Source organism: Rana temporaria, chromosome 1 (genome assembly GCF_905171775.1).
Source record: "Rana temporaria chromosome 1, aRanTem1.1, whole genome shotgun sequence".
NCBI lineage: Eukaryota > Metazoa > Chordata > Amphibia > Anura > Ranidae > Rana > Rana temporaria.
Window position 1 is genome coordinate 555,789,565 of NC_053489.1, and position 18,362 is coordinate 555,807,926.

The following is an 18,362-nucleotide window of genomic DNA, read 5'->3' on the forward strand; positions in this document are numbered from 1 at the left end:
CCAAAGTTTTACCATTTACCATGTTTTGCTGTATAATTATAGTCTTCTTTAGATCCAAGAATAATATACAATATTTCCCTTCTAAATGTGTGAAAGGAACTAGGTCAACTATATAAATACAATGTGGAATACTAAAGCTGCCATTTACTGCTTTCATTCCTGTTATTTCTTGCTTCAGTTCAGTAATCTCTTCTTTCATAAATGGATATGTGGAAGAAAGTATGAGCTTTATGCCAGCTGTGTATAAGTTCACAGACAGTTATCATGTCCTGCTCAGCCTTTATTATCACTGAACTAAGCATCCATGCTTTCTTCCTCTTCAACAGGTCATGTTTACTTGACCTCTAATTGTATTCACTGGAAGTTTTTCAATGTGTACACATAAAAAAGGGAGACATAGCAAAGTAGTATGACAAAATCATGATTAAATATTTCTAAATTCATAAACCTAATTGTTGAAGTGTCTTAAAGGATAGAGTCAGCTTTAGCAGCATTTTACATGTTACACATATATTGGGGTCAACATGTAACATGCTGCAAAGCTCCAGCCCCCTCTCACACCATGTGACAGCAGGGGTAGATTCCTCTCCCCCACAGCTACTGTCACAGTTAAAATTGGTATAGCTGGCGTGGCTACCTGCAGAGCCGCACCATTTATTTATAGAGATTGGTGCATAAATAAACTACAAGTTCTGTCTTCCACTGCAATAGATGGATTTGTTGTTTTTATGGACTATAAAAGCACTGTCTGGTCTATTGACACTTCCTGCAGCTTAATAACTGAAAGACTGTATAGAGGTATGGGCAGAGAGCTGTAAGAAGTGTCTGCAGGAGCCTGATCATTGGGTGCAATGCTTTGAAGGCTCCTGTGTAAAAAATAATAAATGCACATTTTTCACCTCCAAAAACCTTTATTTATTTTTTTACTGTATTTATTGGCGTATAATACCCACTTTTTTACCCTGAAAATAGAGGGTAAACTGTTCCTGCGGTTTATACGTAGGAGGCTGTGGAAAGTTTTTTTCCTGAAACTTCCCTCTTAAATTTAGGGTGCGTGTTATATGCCTGTACGTGTTATATGCCGATAAATACGGGTATTTATTTCACAAAGATGAACTTATCCTTTAACTCTTCACCTTTCCCAAAACTTGCACAGCATGGCTTACCCGAGCTCCCCACACCCTTCTCACTGGATTTGACTGGATTAAACCTTAACTTAGCCTAACCCATACAGCTTAAACGCTTGCCAACCGCTGTACGACTATTTACGTTGGCAGAATGGCACGGCTGCGCATATGGACGTACCTGTACGTCCCCTTTAAATCTTGTGGTTTTGGGTCTGCCGGGTGCCCATGATCGTGTCACGGAGCTGCAGAACTGGGGGATGCCTGTGTAAACAAGGCATCTCCCTATTCTGCCTTGTGACAGGACACTGATCTACTGCTTTCTGTCATAGGGAGCAGTGATCAATGTCGCATAACATTTAGCCCATCCCCCCACACAGTTAGACTCAATCCCTATGACACACTTAATCCCTTCCTCGCCCCCTAGTGGTTAACCCCTTCCCTGCCAGTGTCATTTACACAGTAATCAGTGCATTGGTATAGCACTGATTGCTGTATAAATGACAATGGTCCCACAATAGCATCAAAAGTGTCCGATGTGTCCGCTATAATATCACAATAAAAATCGCAGATCGCAGATATAAAAAAAAATATTAAAAAAATGCTATAATTCTATCTCCTATTTTGTAGACGCTATGGGCCAGATCCACAAAGCAGATGCGCCGACTTAACTCGAGATACGCTGCGTAATTGAAATTTACACGGCGCATATATTTGTGCCTGATCCTCAAAACGAGATATGCCTTAAAATCAGGTTTTTCCGTCCTACCTAAAATAATTACACCGGCGCTTTTCCGTGCGCAAATTACGCTAGAAACGCCGCTGTTTTGATAGGCAAAGATGCAAATGAGGGAGATAGGGCGATCCACAAAATTAAGTGTGTGCGCCGTAGATTACGCCCTGTGCGCTTCTGTTAGTTTCAATGTGTAAATTTACACATTATAAAAGGTGCCCTAATTTTACACATGCCGTGTAAAGGTCAGCTAAAGCAACACCATTAAGGAAGAGCTGAGCACACACACTTGCTGGACTATAATCTGTATGCCAACATGCCAGGGGCATCCATGCGCATAGCTAGACTAGTGACTTCAGTGACCGAGGGTACCCCCTCTTCTGAGGGAACAGCAGTCAGGAGACGCCTCACAGAATGCATCTTTGCACAGTAAACATACACATTAATTATGTCACAATGAGAATGCATGAATGCACACCCACTGTGGTCCCTAGCACAGACATATCACATGCACATCTAATTGGATTAGATCCAAGTACCCCCCCCATTGGTACTTGGGAGCAGTAACGCCCCACCACGGCTACAATTCTGTTACTGTGCATTCATACACCATTCAGGAACCTGGAATCACTTCTCCCTGGTCCTGGCGATCCCTTCTCCACCAAAACTGAGGGTGACACCCTTATTTAATCAGGAATGCCACCCCCCCACATTCACACATCATTCACACACATAAACCAAATCATAAGTACAGTATAATAAACAAAATCATAAAAATATAAAAAAAAATCATAAAAATAAAAAATCAAAAGTACCCCTGCAAATTAATTTCGGCAGCGATTGCTCCTTCTGGGCTGCCCACGGGCACGGACACGGGCACGGCCACTGCCAACTGGAGGATCTTCATGGGGGGGGGGTGTTAGCAGGGGAGGGAGTATCTTCATTGGGGGGTGGGTGAGCAGGGGAAGGAGGAGCCTCCCCTGGTGTCTGTCCTCCTGCTGGCCTGCCCTCCAAGGCCACTGCTATCCTTGTCAGACAGTTTGTGAGGGCAGCCGCATTAGCCTGGCCAGCCCGGGTATTGTCCTGGACAGCCCGGGTATTGTCCTGCACAGCCTGGGTCAGGGCAGTCACCTCCTGGGCCACGCCTGTTGTGACGGTCTGCAGCTCACACAAACATGTGATGACCGCCAATGAGTTGGTGGCCACATCACCGAGTGACTCCTTCATTACACCCAGGCTGTGCTCCATCTGGGTCAGAGTGTCTTTTTCTGACCCAGAGTGCGGGTCTGCCGGGCATTGTCCCTCTGCAGACTGGCTGGCAGACGCTCGGCCACCCCCCTGGTCTCCTGGGTCGCCATCCTGCCTGCCCCTGAGGCTTGTGGCCTGGGAGGAGAGTGACCCTTGTGGGTTGTGGCCTGTTGGGGGTGGAGTGGGAGGGGCTACCCCTGATGGTGGCCTGACTGCTGCCTGCCTCTGGGGTAGGCTCTGGGGTAAGCTCTGGGGTAGCCTCAAGGGTAGCATCAAGGGTAGCATCAAGGGTATCCTCAAAGGTCATCATATCAGAGACCAAAAGGACTTCTTCCTCCACCCCCTCATCCTCCTCCCCCTCATCCTCCTCCCCCTCAACCTCCTCATGAGGGGAGGTTTGGCCACTCCCCTCCCCTGGGGACTCCTCAGCAGCCTCTTGTCCTTGGGGTGGTGCAGCAGCCTGGCCTGATGGGCCAGCAACCTCCTGACCTGATGGGCCTGCAATCTCCTGGTCATCTGTGGAGGACACAAAACAATCACAGGTTTGAGGATCCACACACTTGGCACATCTTCCCTTCCCCCACCCACACATGCTAATCACCAGATAGAAAAACCAAAAACTTACCTGGCCCCACAGGAACATCTGTCTGATATCCATGCAGGCCCACCACCTGCTCTGGCTGGAAACACCGGGCCACTGCCCATTCCTCCTCACTCAGACGGATGGGGCAGGCTGGGCCTCCTCCAGTGCCCGTGGTATGGGCATTAATCTTTGCCACCTTATTTCGGACCAGGCTCCTAAGATCGTTTATCTTTTTTTGTATGCCAGCCGGGGTCCTCGTCTCCCCCCCCCCGCATTGATCTGATCCGTTATCTTTTTTAGAATCTTCTTCCTTTGGGCCGGGGAGGTGTTCCGGCTCTCAGGCCCATGTAAATAGCGCCCATATAGGACGATGGACCTAGCAAGGATTTGCTTCTCAACCTGAGAAAAATTGAGCTTCCTGCGCTTGGGTGCCATCACAGACACCACTCAGCAACAAGAAGAAACTCACAGGACAAACAAACAAAAATACACACACAACAAACAAACAAAAATACACACACAACAAACAAACAAAAAAACTCACAGAAGAAACACACAAAAAGCAAAACACACAAGCAGACAGCTACTACAAATTCAAAAACAAACACGCAAAAAACAAACACAAAATACAATAAAAAAAAAACAATACACTCAGAAAAAAAAACAGAAAATACACTTCGCAGAAACAAACACCAACTACTATCTAATACTCCTCCAAAACTTCTCTATCACACACAACTCACCAACAAACACCGACAAACATTCAGAGCAGAAGCAACTTGCTCTAGGAAGGGTAACACAGGGAAATACTTTTGCAAGGGAAGTGTGTTTGACTGGGGCTATTTATACACAGGGCGATCCTCAAACTAAGTATGCTTGGCCTTTTACCTATCTCACTGATTGCGCCGAGCAAAGTTCTGCACATGCCCAGTAAAAAGCAGATTCGTGCGCGCATGCGCAGTACGGCCGGTCCTTCATTTGCATGGGGTCACGGCTCATTACAATGAAGCATGCCCACTTCCTTCCCACTTGCAATAACCCCGCCTTACGCCTCGGGATTTAAGTTACGCAAGCGCAATTTTGTGCGCAAATGCGCTGTGGATACGGCATTTACGACACCAACTTAGGGCGCCGTAACTTAAATGACATAAGTTTTGAGTAACTTAATTTGCGGCGTTGGCTGTGGATCTGGCCCTATAACTTTTGGGCAAACCAATCAATATACGCTTATTGCATTTTTTTTTACCAAAAATATGTAGAAGAATACATATCGGCCTAAACTGAGGAAAAAATAGTTTTTTATATATTTTTTGGTGGATATTTATTATAGCAAAAAGTAAAAAATATAGCTTTTTTTTTTTATAGCACAAGAACTAAAAACCGCAGGGGTGATCAAATACCACCAAAAGAGAGCTCTATTTGTGGGGAAAAAAGGATGTCAATTTTGTTTGGGTGCAGCTTCGCACGACTGCACAATTGACAGTTAAAGCAACACAGTGCCGAATCGCAAAAAATGGCCCGGTCATTAGGCAGCCAAATCCTCCGGGGCTGAAGTGGTTAAACTAAACTCACTAATCTTTTTGATCTGTGTTATTAAAAAAAATATTGTTACTGTACAATTACACTACATTATGACTCTGGTACAAATCATTTTACATTTTTAACGTGACACTTTTAAAAAAGAATGAAAATTGTTTAAGTATTGATATTTAATATAATAGAAAAAAAATATATAAAATCACCAGAAAAATAATAGTTGAAGGGAGGAGGAAAACAATGAGCTAATTAGGGCCGAATAGGGCAAACTAATTGTTAATGAGGTGTTAAATAGAGACACATTTTACAGATTTTTTTTTAACTGTCAGGTTGTTTTTAACAAATATCATCTGAGTATATATTTTGCATCTAAAAAAAATGTTTATATAAGAAAACAGACTTTTTTTACAATAACTGTTGCTAGAGCTTTTTTTTTTCTTGCTGCTATGTGTATTTACACAGCAACTCCCTATTTTTATTTCACCTACAAGTGAGGGGGGGGGGGGCATCAGCAAGGCAGAAGTACTGGACAGTACTTTGATTACCTTTTTTTTTTGTACGTAGCATATCCAATGTCTTTAACTAGTTAAGGTTGTCATAAGCTGGATCCCATATAGAAAAACTGCTCATGACATGAAAACTGGACATAACTTCCTGCCTACAGGTGGAATTGTAAAAACAAACACCACTAATTTCTGGGTGAGCAGCTTCAAGGTTAATGTAAGCCATACCACAAGAACAAATGGGTGTATTTCATTAAAAAAACCCTCCTGAAGCATACACTCACACTGAGGCCAGGTTCACATATGTGCGGCCGTGGTTCCCAGCATGATGCATCTCTGTCCACGGTTCTAGAATGATCCAGGTCTGAATTTTTGCCTGAATTTGCACCTGAACTCGACCCAAAGGTACACAGTATCCATTTGGAATGTGGACTGTGGCCAGCCCGGACCTGCTTGAACTGGCTCCATTGCCCCACATCCAATTCGCACATATGTGAACCCGGCCAAAGACAACTAAATAGAGAACATAGGGCCAGATTCACAAAGCACTTACGCCGACGTATCTAGAGATGCGCGGCGTAACTGGAAAATGCGCCACGCATATTTTTGCGCCTGATCCTCAAAACGAAATACGCCTGAGAAAAGGTTTTTCCGTCCTACCTAAAACAATTACACCGGCGCTTATTCGAGCGCAAAATACGCTAGACACACCATTGTTTTGCTAGGCAAAGATGCAAATGAGGGAGATAAGGCGATCCACAAAATTAAGTGTGTGCGGCGTAGGCTACGCCCTGTGCACATCTGTTAGTTTCCCGGAGTAAAGATACACTTTATAAAAGCTGCCCTAACTTTGCTCCAGCCGTGTAAATGTCATTTACGGAAGAGCTGAGCACACACACTTGCCAGACTACAATCTGTGTGCCACCATGCCAGGGGCATCCATGCTCATAACTATACTAGTGACTTTAGTAACCGAGGGTACCCCCTCTTCTGAGGGAACAGCAGTCAGGAGACGCTTCGCAGAATGCATCTTTGCACAGTAAGCACACACATTAATCATGGCACAATGAAAATGCACGCATGCACACCCACTGTGGTCCCTAGCACAGACACATCACATGCACATCTAATTGGATTGGACCCTAGAAAACCACATGGTATTAGGGAGCAGTAACGCCACGCCACAGCTCCAATTATGTCACTGTGCATTCATACACCATTCACATGGACCTGGGATCACTTCTCCCTGGTCCTGGGGATCCCTAATCCACCAAAACTGAGGGTGACACCCTTTTTCACCAGGAATGTCACCCCCACATTCATACATCATTCACACACAAAAAACAAATCAGAATCACAAAAAAACAGGAAAAAAAATAAAAAAAGTACACCCAAAATCTCAATGGTAGCGGCGTGAGCTACACCTGGGCCGGCCACGGGCACGGCCACGGCCCCTCAGGGCAGACTCATGGGGGGAGGCAGGGGAAGGAGGAGACTCATGGGGGGGTGAGAAGGGAAAGGAGGAGCCTCCCCGGGTGACTGCCCACCTGCTGGCCTGCCCTCCAAGGCCACGGCGATCCTGTTGAGGCCCAGAGTGAGGGCTGCCGTATTTGCCTGGACAGCCTGGGTGTTGTCCTGTACAGCCTGGGTCAGGGCAGTCACCTCAAGGGCCACGCCTGTTGTGGCGGCCTGCAGATCAGAAAAGCAATTAATAAAAGCTAAAGAATTTGTGCTGACGTCACTCACTGAATCATTGATGGAGGCCAGGCTCTCCTCTATCTGGGCCAAAGTCCAGGTGACCTGACCCAGATGGCGGGTCTGAAGGGCCTGGTCCCTCTGCAGATTTGCAGGCAGGAACTCGGCCACCCCCCTGGTCTTCTGGGTGGCCTTCCTGCCTGCAGTTGAGGCTTGTGGCCTGGGAGGAGGGGAGCCCCCTGGGGGGGGGCAGCCCTGTTGGGGGAGGAGTGGGAGGGACTACCCCTGATGGTGGCCTGACTGCCTCCAGATGAGGCTTGTGGCCTGGGAGGAGGGGAGCCCCCTGGGGGGGCAGCCCTGTTGGTGGAGGAGTGGGAGGGACTACCCATGATGGTGGCCTGACTGCTGTCAGGCGCAAGGGAATCCTGATCCCAACACAGCATAACTTCTCGGGCAAGCTCCATCGGATCATCCTCAACCTCCCCCCCTCATCCTCCTCCCCCTGAACCTCCTCATGAGGGGAGTTGTGGCCCCTCCCCTCCCCTGAGGACTCTGGCCTTTCTTGGGGCTCCTCAGCAGCCTGTTGTCCTGGGGGTGGTGCAGCCTGGCCTGATGGCCCAGCAATCTCCTGGCCATCTGTGGAGGACACAAAACATACACAGGTTGGAGGATCCACACACTTGGCACATATTCCCTTCCCCCCCACACATGCTACTCACCAGATGGAAATCAAAAAAAACTTACCTGTCCTCACAGGATCATCTGATTCAAAGCCAGGCAGGCCCACCACTTGTTGGCTGTGAAAGCACCGGGCCACCGCAAGTTCCTCCTCAGTCCACCTTACGGGGCAAGGTGAGCCTCCTCCAGTGCCCCTGGCATGGGCTGCTTGCTTGGCCATCTTCTCACGGACCAAACTCCTCAGATCGTTGATCTTCTTCTGAATCCCACTGCGGGTCCTTGTCCCCCCCCCCTCCGCATTGATCCGATCAGTTATCTGTTGAATGATCTCCCTCTTCCTGGCAAGGGTGACGTCCCGGCTCTCAGGGCCATGCAAAAATCTCCCAAATTGGGTGATAGCCCTGGCCAGCAAGTGCTTCTCTCGCACAGAGAAGTTTAATTTTCTTCTCTTAGGTGCCATCTCAACAAACAGCACTCAGCAACAAACAGACACTAAATTCAAACAGAACAAACAAACACAGAAACACACAGAACAAACAGACAAAAAGACATAGAACAGACAGCCAAAAAGACACAGAACAAACACACAAAAAATCAGACAGCAAAAAAAACAAAAACACAAGCAGACAGCTAATACAAATTCAGACAAAAAACACAGAAGAAACAGACACAAAAAACACTCCGAAAATACACACACCTACTACAACCTCTTACTACAATAAATCTTTAATATAACACTACACTCACCAACAAACAGCCACAGACAACAGAGCAAAAGACACTTGCTTTAGGAAGGGAAACACAGGGATGTACTTTTGCAAGGGAAGTGCGTTTGTCTGGGGCTATTTAAGCACAGGGCGATTCTCAAACTAAGTATGCTTGGCCTTTTTCCTATCTCACTGATTGCGCCGAGCCGAGTTCTGCACATGCCCAGTGAGGTGCAGATTCGTGCGCGCATGCGCAGTACGGCCAGCCCTTCATTTGCATGGGGTCACGGCTCATTTCAATGGAGCACGCCCACTTCCTTCCCACTTGCAATAACCACGCCTTGCGCCTCGGTTTTTACGTCGCGCTGGCGCAAATTTGGGCGCAAATGCGCTGTGGATATGGCACTTATGTCACAAAATTAACGCGCCATAACTTAAATGATATACGTTTGGAGTAAATTAATTTGCGCCACTCTACGTGAATCTGGCCCATAGTTCCAAATTCTCATCCAAATCTTTCTCATTATTCAGAAAGAGTCTTCTCATTGCAACAGCCAGCCTTTAGAGGCAGACACAAGTACCCCTCTATAACTTCTGGGACATCATAACAGTAACTTGTACAGCAATACCTTATCTCTTTCTTTGCACTTTGTTTCATTTTTATTTTTTTCTTTAAATCCAAATTTTGTTTTTGAAAATCACAATATCACAGGGCTGTTTATATTTGTAGTTTTCCATGTCTCCTTGTACCATATAAGAAGTCATTTTTAACAGTCTTACCTTTTATGTGTGCTTATTTTTCCCCCTAAAAAATAAAGTTTCACTGTATAAAAATCTTTTACATTTAGCAAATGTATTGCACTAAAATCCGTAAACAATGCTAAAATCTAAAAAAAGGCTTGAACAGCAACAAGCTAAACATGATTTTACTCTTAGATAGGGAAGAAGACAATATCTTAACATTCACTGGACCATTTTTAGGAACACAGTGCTGCTGAAATGTCATACTGATAATGAAATGTCATCCCCGGGTCAAGTCAATTTTACAAAAAAGGAATGGTACTTTTTATTCTGCAGTATTTGTCTATTACCGCCAAACTAGTAAATATGGTCAAACATACAAATGCAAAGCATGACAATGAATAAAACATGCCTTCAATGTAAGTGAATGCTTATCAATGCATTTTTTTGGGGGGGGCTTTAAATATCATGATTACTTGATATGAGTCTGAAAATAATGGTAAGTGAAATTCAGTTGGACACTGATTGACAAAGGTAACATTCTCTGGATACCTTGCAAGTGTTCAAGGCATTACTTACTTGTTCTAAGCAAACACAATAAAATTCATCTATGTTTTCATATATTTTTAAAATAATAATATTAATAATAAAATAAAATACACGTGCAATTTTACATTTAGTGACTAGATTCTGTAACACATATGGTTCATTTGAACAGTAACTATTATAATAATAAAACCTGTGTTGGTTTTATGCAGTCTTAATTAACTTGCAGTTTGCTAGTCAATATATTAATCTGACACTCACCTGTGTTCATGATTTTATTGTAATGACTAAAATAAATCTTCTCCATAGAGTTGTTAGATGTTTTCTGAGTGAGAAGCTCAAAATTCTGATGTTTGAGAGAAAATCCATTTAAAAGAGTTATATGAGGCAACTTGACAACAGATATGGATGACACCTGAAATAATCCTAATGGCGCGTACACACGTTCGTAATTTCTGACAACAAATGTTCAATGTGAGCTTGTTGTCTGAAAATCCGACCGTGTTTATGCTCCATCGGACATTTGCTGTCGGAATTTCCGACAACAAACGTTTGAGAGCTGGTTCTCAATTTTTCCAACAACAAAAGTTCTTGTCGGAAATTCCGATCGTCTGTAGCAAATTCTGACGCACAAAAATCCTACGCATGCTCGGAATCAATTTGACGCATTCTCGGAATCATTGAACTTCATTTTTCTCGGCTTGTCGTAGTGTTGTATGTGACCGCGTTATTGACGTTCAGAATTTCCAACAACATTTGTGTGACCGTGTGTATGCAAGACAAGTTTAAGCGAACAATCCATCGGAAAAAAAAATACATGGTTTTGATGTCGGAATGTCCAATTGTGTGTCAGCGGCATAACTGTGGATGTTCAACCATATTGTAGGAGGTCTAAGACCTATGTTTATAACACAGATACACAAGTACTTTGCATGTCCAAAGCTTTGTTCTTCAGATGACTCGTATGATAACAGTATCAACATTTATGTCATGATTTTGCTGTACAAAATGTTATAATTCTCACAGAAAATGTGAACATAAAAAATTTGAATGACACTCAGCTAATCCATTTCATCCAACCTGGACTTTCTCAGAAGTAGTTTAAGTTTATTGAGATACAAAGTTTTATGTGAAATAAATAGCCTTATCACACACTCATTGAATTAAACATTCAGTCATTGCAAGAAGTCATACATTTAATGGCAGCATTGCTATGTCTGATTCCCACCAAAATCCATGACAGACCTTTATGCTAGATAAGCATTTGGTATAGATTTAAAATAGTACAGCATGCAAAAAATAGAAAGAATAGTGTCCCCCATAAATTCCATACCCAATGCTGAAAAAATGACAACTTCAAAAACCTCACCATGCCTCTTTCGAAATACCTTGGAGTGTCTACTTTCCAAAAAGGGGTCATTTGGGGGGTATTTGCACTTTACTGGCATGTAAGGGTCTCAAGATCAGTACTTCAGGTGTGATCAATTTTCAGAGATTGGCACCACAGCTTGCGGACTATATAACTTTCTCACCGACCAAATAATATACACCAATTTTGATTATTTTTACCAAAGATATGTAGCAGTATAAATTTTGGGCAAAATTTATGAAGAAAAATTACTAATTTGCAAAATTTTAACAGAAACAAAGACTATTTTTCTTTTTTACAGAATTGTCTGTATTGCGCAAAAAAGAAAAACCCAGCTGTGATTAAATACCACCAAAAGAAATCTCTATTTGTGTGAAAAAAGGACAAACATTTCATATGGATACAGTGTTGCATGACTGAGTAATTGTCATTCAAAGTATGAGAGCACCGAAAGCTGAAATTTGGTCTGGTTAGGAAGGGGGTTTAAGTTTGCAGTGGTCAAATACAGTATATTACAATTTTCTGTATTATACTTACCTGGTAGGGGAGATATCATGATCATGAAAATAGTTCTCCCAAGGCGAGGCTCAGCCATTGCACTACGGCTGTGCTGACCCCTGCGATTTCTCCAAATGCAGAAAACTTGACTGCATAATTTGTGGTAGTGGGGGACTGAAAAAAAACTCTACAGCAAGGTCTATATCAAATTAACTTATACACTATACAGTATATTTCATGATTTTGGTTTTAAATCATTTTGTGTAGGCTTTCTATGTCTTCAAAAACATGTGGAGCAGTGTAGACAGTGTTTCACGATCATGGAGAAAGCAAATCCATCTATATCAAGGTCTATATCAAAATAACTTAGGTATATGTTTTAGGATTTTGACTGTAACCTTTGTTGCCTTTGTCCAACAATTATGGGAAATGTTTATTGTATTTCTTAAATGTTTGAGGATACCATGGCACTTTGCAAAAATAGTTTTTCCTTTCCAGTTTTTCAGATTTACATAAAGACGGAAGACTTTCAGGTGTTACAGCTTTCCCATTTAGGGTAAGTTTTTATTCTTTTACAAATCTCATAAATCTTTGTCTGTTATCATTACTTCTCCCTGGTAGCTGCATATACAGTATTTAGATTTACTTTTCTATGTATTATTTAAACATTGATGCTTATTGTTTTTATCATGTTATACTATATTAATTATTGGTAGGAAAAGAAAATACTAGAAACTATGCGGTTGATTTACTAAAGGCAAATTGACTGTGCACTTTGAAAAATGCAGTTGCACCAGAGCTTAGTAAAATGAGCAGAAGCTCTGCTGACCTCCATCATCCAATCATGTCCAAGCAAAAATATATATATTTTTATTTTGCTTGCATGTGGTTGGGTACTCTTTGCACAGTAAAGCTTACTACATAATTTACTACGTTTTGGAGCAACTGTGCTTGCATAGTGCAACCGCACTTCACAAAGTGCACAGTCTATTACCCTTTAGTAAATCAAGCCCTATGTTGTGTCTGTTTTGCTCAATGCACCTAGCAGATATATTTATTCATATTCTCCTCTGAGGCAGAACAAAAGCTGTATTCTGGCAGTTTTATTGTATAATTCAGTTTGATTCTGTTTACTATAATAAATAATTGTGATTTTCAATATATTACAATTGTCCTAGGGTGGTAATCAAACACCCTATGAAAAAAAGTGCCACATCCTAGAATATATGGATTAAAGAAAAAAAATTACAAAAATGTATTTTTCCGAAAAAAGATGGACTTTGTAGGCACATTAGAATAAAAAAGTTATTTTAATAATACATAAATACATGGATGCATCTAGAAAAAAATATAATACAATATATTATACAAAACTAAAAATGGTCTTTCCAAGGAATATACTCCAGGCCATTTAGATCAGTGTTTCCCAACTCCAGTCCTCAAGGCACACCAACAGGTCATGTTTTCAGGCTTTCCATTATTTTGCACAGGTGATTTGATCAGTTTCACTGCCTTAGTAATTACCACAGCCGTTTCATATGAGGGAAATCCTGAAAACATGATCTGTTGGTGTGCCCCGAGGACTGGAGTTGAAAAACACTGATTTAGATCCTTGAAGTGTTAAAAAGCAGCTCTACATGTTTCGCGATTTCGAATATATCGCTTCTTCAGGAGCTTCTAGGTTGTTAGAGAAATAAACTTTAATTAGGATATATAGTATGTATATACTGTTTAACAAAAAGGAGCTATCAGATAGCTTGCACTTTAAATATACATATAGAAACATCAAAAATATTCATATATACAACTCACCAAAGGTGGTGCTATAAATAGGAGATGATGCTGATTGCCCTGATTTGTTAACCAGCCACTGGCTACAAATCACACCTCCCTGATGACATTGAGGGAGGCGTAAAGTGAATATCACAGGTCCCAGACCGACACCGAAATAGTACATTGCACTGTTAGAGAGTAAGTGGGGGTACACCAGATAATTCTAAATAAAAGAATATGCAAAGATAATATAGACTTAATGCCGTATCAAAACCATGGTGAATGAGTATTGGCCTCATATTTTTCAGCTTATTTTAATACTCTTCAACAAAAAGGGCTGGAGGGAAGGCCCCTAGGTGTTTTCTATAATTTCACAGTTGTAATATGCATCTGTAAATAAGAAAGCAAGCATTCACATGACAGACTTGCATTTATATTGGCTTTTGCTGCACTACAGGCAGCAATTGCCAAATTTATAAAATAAGAAAAATTACTATGAAAGGACTACAAAATAATTTGACCTTATAGCTCATATTGAGGATATAGACTGATAACACAGCCACCAGGTGGCGATAGGGGAGCTGTTGAGGACGAGCCCACCACTGCAGACAGTCTAATTGAGAATATAAAGGACTAATAAGCAATAGCCCAGCATAGATGCCAGATCTCATAGCATTGCATATTAAGCCTAGCAAAACCTACCTTCCCACAGTGCTCCCAAAGAGATTAATCAAGATGAGAATCACAGATCCTAAACATCAAGAACCAAATAGCACATCTTGCACACTTCTCCTGGCACCTGGAAAGTGACACATCAGCTGGTTCTTATATGTACCCTGCGGGTGAAGTCAGAGCGTCCGACATCACTCCAGCCAGCTAACTAAGCACTGTGCATGCGCGAATTCGGCGCATGCGCATTAAGGAGCCACAAGCGGCTCCATTGTAAATCAACAGAGTTGACTACAAAAGTGCAGGAGCACAATCCACATGGCGGATCATGCTCTATAAAAGCCACTGACTAAAAGAATGACCAAACTCCTTTAGAAAATTAGGGGCAGGTCAAGATGTCAGTGGCTTACATGGCCGCACTTATTCCCATACAATGCATACACTATTATATAGAGCGCCCTGGAACTGCAGCTGAACCAACAAAACAGGGCAAGAACCGCACAATCTGGATGGACTTGTGTCTTTTCAACCTGACTAACTATGTAACTATGGGCAGAGCGAGCGACGTGCTGACGTCATCCCCCTCATCGCTTTAATCTCTACACGAGTGGTTCTTCCTAGAAGCGTCCGGCCGGCGCTACAGGCTTGAAGCTTTTTAATATCTTCTGAAATGTGAGTTGTATACCTGTGTGCTTATTTTAATAAAATACCCTCTGATTTTATGCTATGTAAAGCAACTTCTCTCTTTCATATGATCCATGCCATTAAGTCTATATGTGAAGTTCTGTTACATCGTGGACACACCACTAACCAGTTCCACTACCCCCACTTACCTTTTCCAACACCAGAAACCACTGGGGTTGATTCAAAAGCAGATTAAATTGTATTATTGGAACTTCCGATATCCCTGAAGAGTGACCGAAAAACCTTGCAAATGTCATCCCTACCAGGAATCACGTGGATCCATCACATTGGTCCTTCAAAAGAAAGGGCCGGTATGATAATACCTCATTGATTCCAGGTGCTTTTGTTGCATCAAAGCATTCTATCCAGGGGGTTTCCCTCTGGAGAATATGCTTGTCCCAATTGCCACCCCGTGGGTCCTGGGGTATAACTTCTAACACAATAAAATGCACCATCTTGGTGTCAAATTTGTGATAGAGGCCCATGTGGCGGCTAACCAGGGTCAGCATTTTAGCAAATTGGGAGTAGTATATATGGTCATATATCCTCTGCTTGAATTGGCGGATTGTTTTTCCCACATACAATGCCCCGCACTTGCAGATCATCAAGTATATTACTCCTTCCATGCTGCAGGTCGCATAAAAGCGAGGACGAAAACACTCTCCATTTGGAAGTTGAAACTTTGAGCCTGTTTTTACCCAGGGACAATAGGTGAATTGGTCACATGTAAAGATGCCATTTAAAGGAGCATTGGTGTTACCGTCTAATCTATAATGACTTGTTGTTCATTTATTCCCTATAGATGGGCTTTTTCTAAACATTATCTCAGTAGTGTTTCTAACATATTTTTCCAAGGTGGGATCTTCACTGAGCAGATACCAGTGGAAGTGGAAGAGGAGGGTGTCTCTTTTCCTGCCTACAGCTAGCATGCAGGTGCTGTTCCTACATGTCATGTGTCTCCTCATACACATGGTACTCAAATGACTGATGGTATTGCCATAATGGTATTGTGGTCTGCAGAACATGTGTTGAACAGACTCATACAGGTGTGAGGACCCATGGAGCTCTGCCATCTGGTGGGACAGGAAGGCTGCTCTCTCTATTCTGTGAATTGTCTCTGGAGGGCACCATGCTTTGCTGATTTGTTGTGCAGTTCCCTCACTTTCCTCGGCTACTATATCTGGCACTAAATTATGGCCATAGACCTCATAATTATCCTCCATCAGTAGAGCCAACTTGGTAGTAGTCATCAGGTGCATGAGCATTTGTGCTAACTGATTCTCCCTTCCCTTTGTCACCTTCATCTATTGTCCAATTGTCCTCTTCTTCAACCTCAGATGCAATTAATTGTGGATGCTGGCTCTGTGTAAAGTTCCAGTGTGCAGCTGGTGACAACAAATACTACTAATGGATAGTTTATGGAGTAAAATAAAGGATAGTATGCAATTTCTCACCACTGGCAGTCCATATCCATAGTTCTTCTGTACATCCAAATTGAGAGGTCGATTTCCATCAGTATAGTAAGTTTATAGCATAGCCTTGGCTGACTTGAGCAGACTTGGCAGACTATCTCCAGCTGGATGGCGTGCACTGCAAATGACCAAAGCAAGGGTCCATGCTCTGGGGGATGTCCTCCCCACTATATATATATATATATATATATATATATATATATATATATATATATATATATATATATATTGCTAAAAAAAAAGCACATGATAGCTGACTTAGGTGGGTGAATAGCTTTAGAAAACTTTAACACTATATTGCAGAATGGTGAGAGTGGGAAGGGGAGAGGGATGAGGTGGGTGGTTAATTTTACCTAGAGATGAGCTATAGTTTTCAGTAGAACTTTAAATAACAAACTGTGGTGGCAGTTTATTAGTTTCAGTGCTGAAGGAATTTTCAAGTACTGAGAGTACTGAAAAATGATTTCCTGAAACATTTTTTTCTTTCTTATTTTTGCACTGACATTATGCAATAGTCAATAAAGTCCTTATGTATTATGTTAATTTATATTATATTGTCTGATAATAATTGTATTTCTGCTCTATAGAACTCATAAACTAGAAGATTTGTTTACTTATAACTGAGATACCATGTTCAGTTTTTGAACAATTTTGACTGTACTGTTGTACAGCTGTTTGTGAATGATATAAATAATTGCCTGGATGTCTTCCCTGCTAAATTTTACAAAAATACAACAGGTCACATATAAATGTTAAACTATCATCATTTGAATGACACATATTTTACTGCTAAAGGAATTAAAAATGTCAACATTCATTATGTGCTGCCATTTTTATTTGCATTTTTCTGGCATTTAACAGCTTTATCTTAATGTGCTAAACATAAACCTTTTGCCTCATTAGGAAGAAATCAATGCCTTATCAGAAGGCTCATTATGATCTGCTCAAGGGCCAAATTTACTTGTATTCACAGATACAGCACTCTAAAATTGTTTATCTACTTCTGCTAATAGAGAGTGGCATGTATGTTAACAAGGACATTTAAAAAAAAAGAGCATTTTATGCCTACAGAACTACAAAAAACTTTGCAAAAGGATAATGCTAATAATTTAAACAGAATGAGAATGGGGCATACAACATTTTCAATGTTGTATAAATGAAAGCTGATCTCCAAGTAAATACAAAGACCATAAAGTAATGTGGATGTGCCTATTTATTAAAATGACCGGTTAAGGTGATCAGTCACCCAAATTTTTTTTTTAATGGCAGGCCCCTGCTATAGAAAACCATTATACCTACCTCTATAGTTGCCTTTGTCTGCGTCATCCCCCTTTTTAGTGCTGCGGCCTCTAGAATCTCTTCAGCAGCAGAGTTTTGGATGCATGCACTGTATCTCTCAAATGAACTTGTGTGTCCTCTAGTGATGTGGGGTGTCAGAGAACTTTCTCTCACAGCACAGGTCAACAGACCTCTGACATTCTTAGAAATGTTGAATGCTGAAGAATTTGACAGAGGTTTCAGCGGTGGGATGAAGGAAAGGTTAGAAATGTGAGCCACTTAGGAGGTGAGTATACAAACTCTTCCATTGCAAAAAACTATCATTAGGATTTTTCTGGTAGACTTTTACTAAAACTAGAGCAAAATCTGGTGCAAATCTGTATAGAAACCAATCAGCTTCCAAAGCTTAAAGTGATTGTAATGTCTCATGTTTTTCCCCTATAAAAATAACAAACATGTTTTACTTACCTGCTCTGTTGCAGTGGATTTGCACAGAACAGCCTGGATCCCCCAATTCTTGAGTCC

General features: G+C 41.9%; 1 non-coding gene across 1 annotated transcript; it reads left to right on the forward strand.

The window, feature by feature from the left end:
* The first annotated feature begins 11,992 nt into the window (after positions 1 to 11,992).
* Positions 11,993 to 12,152, forward strand: LOC120925603. The gene has a single exon (XR_005746850.1). It is a non-coding gene; the product is annotated as a U1 spliceosomal RNA (small nuclear RNA).
* The last annotated feature ends 6,210 nt before the right edge of the window (positions 12,153 to 18,362 follow it).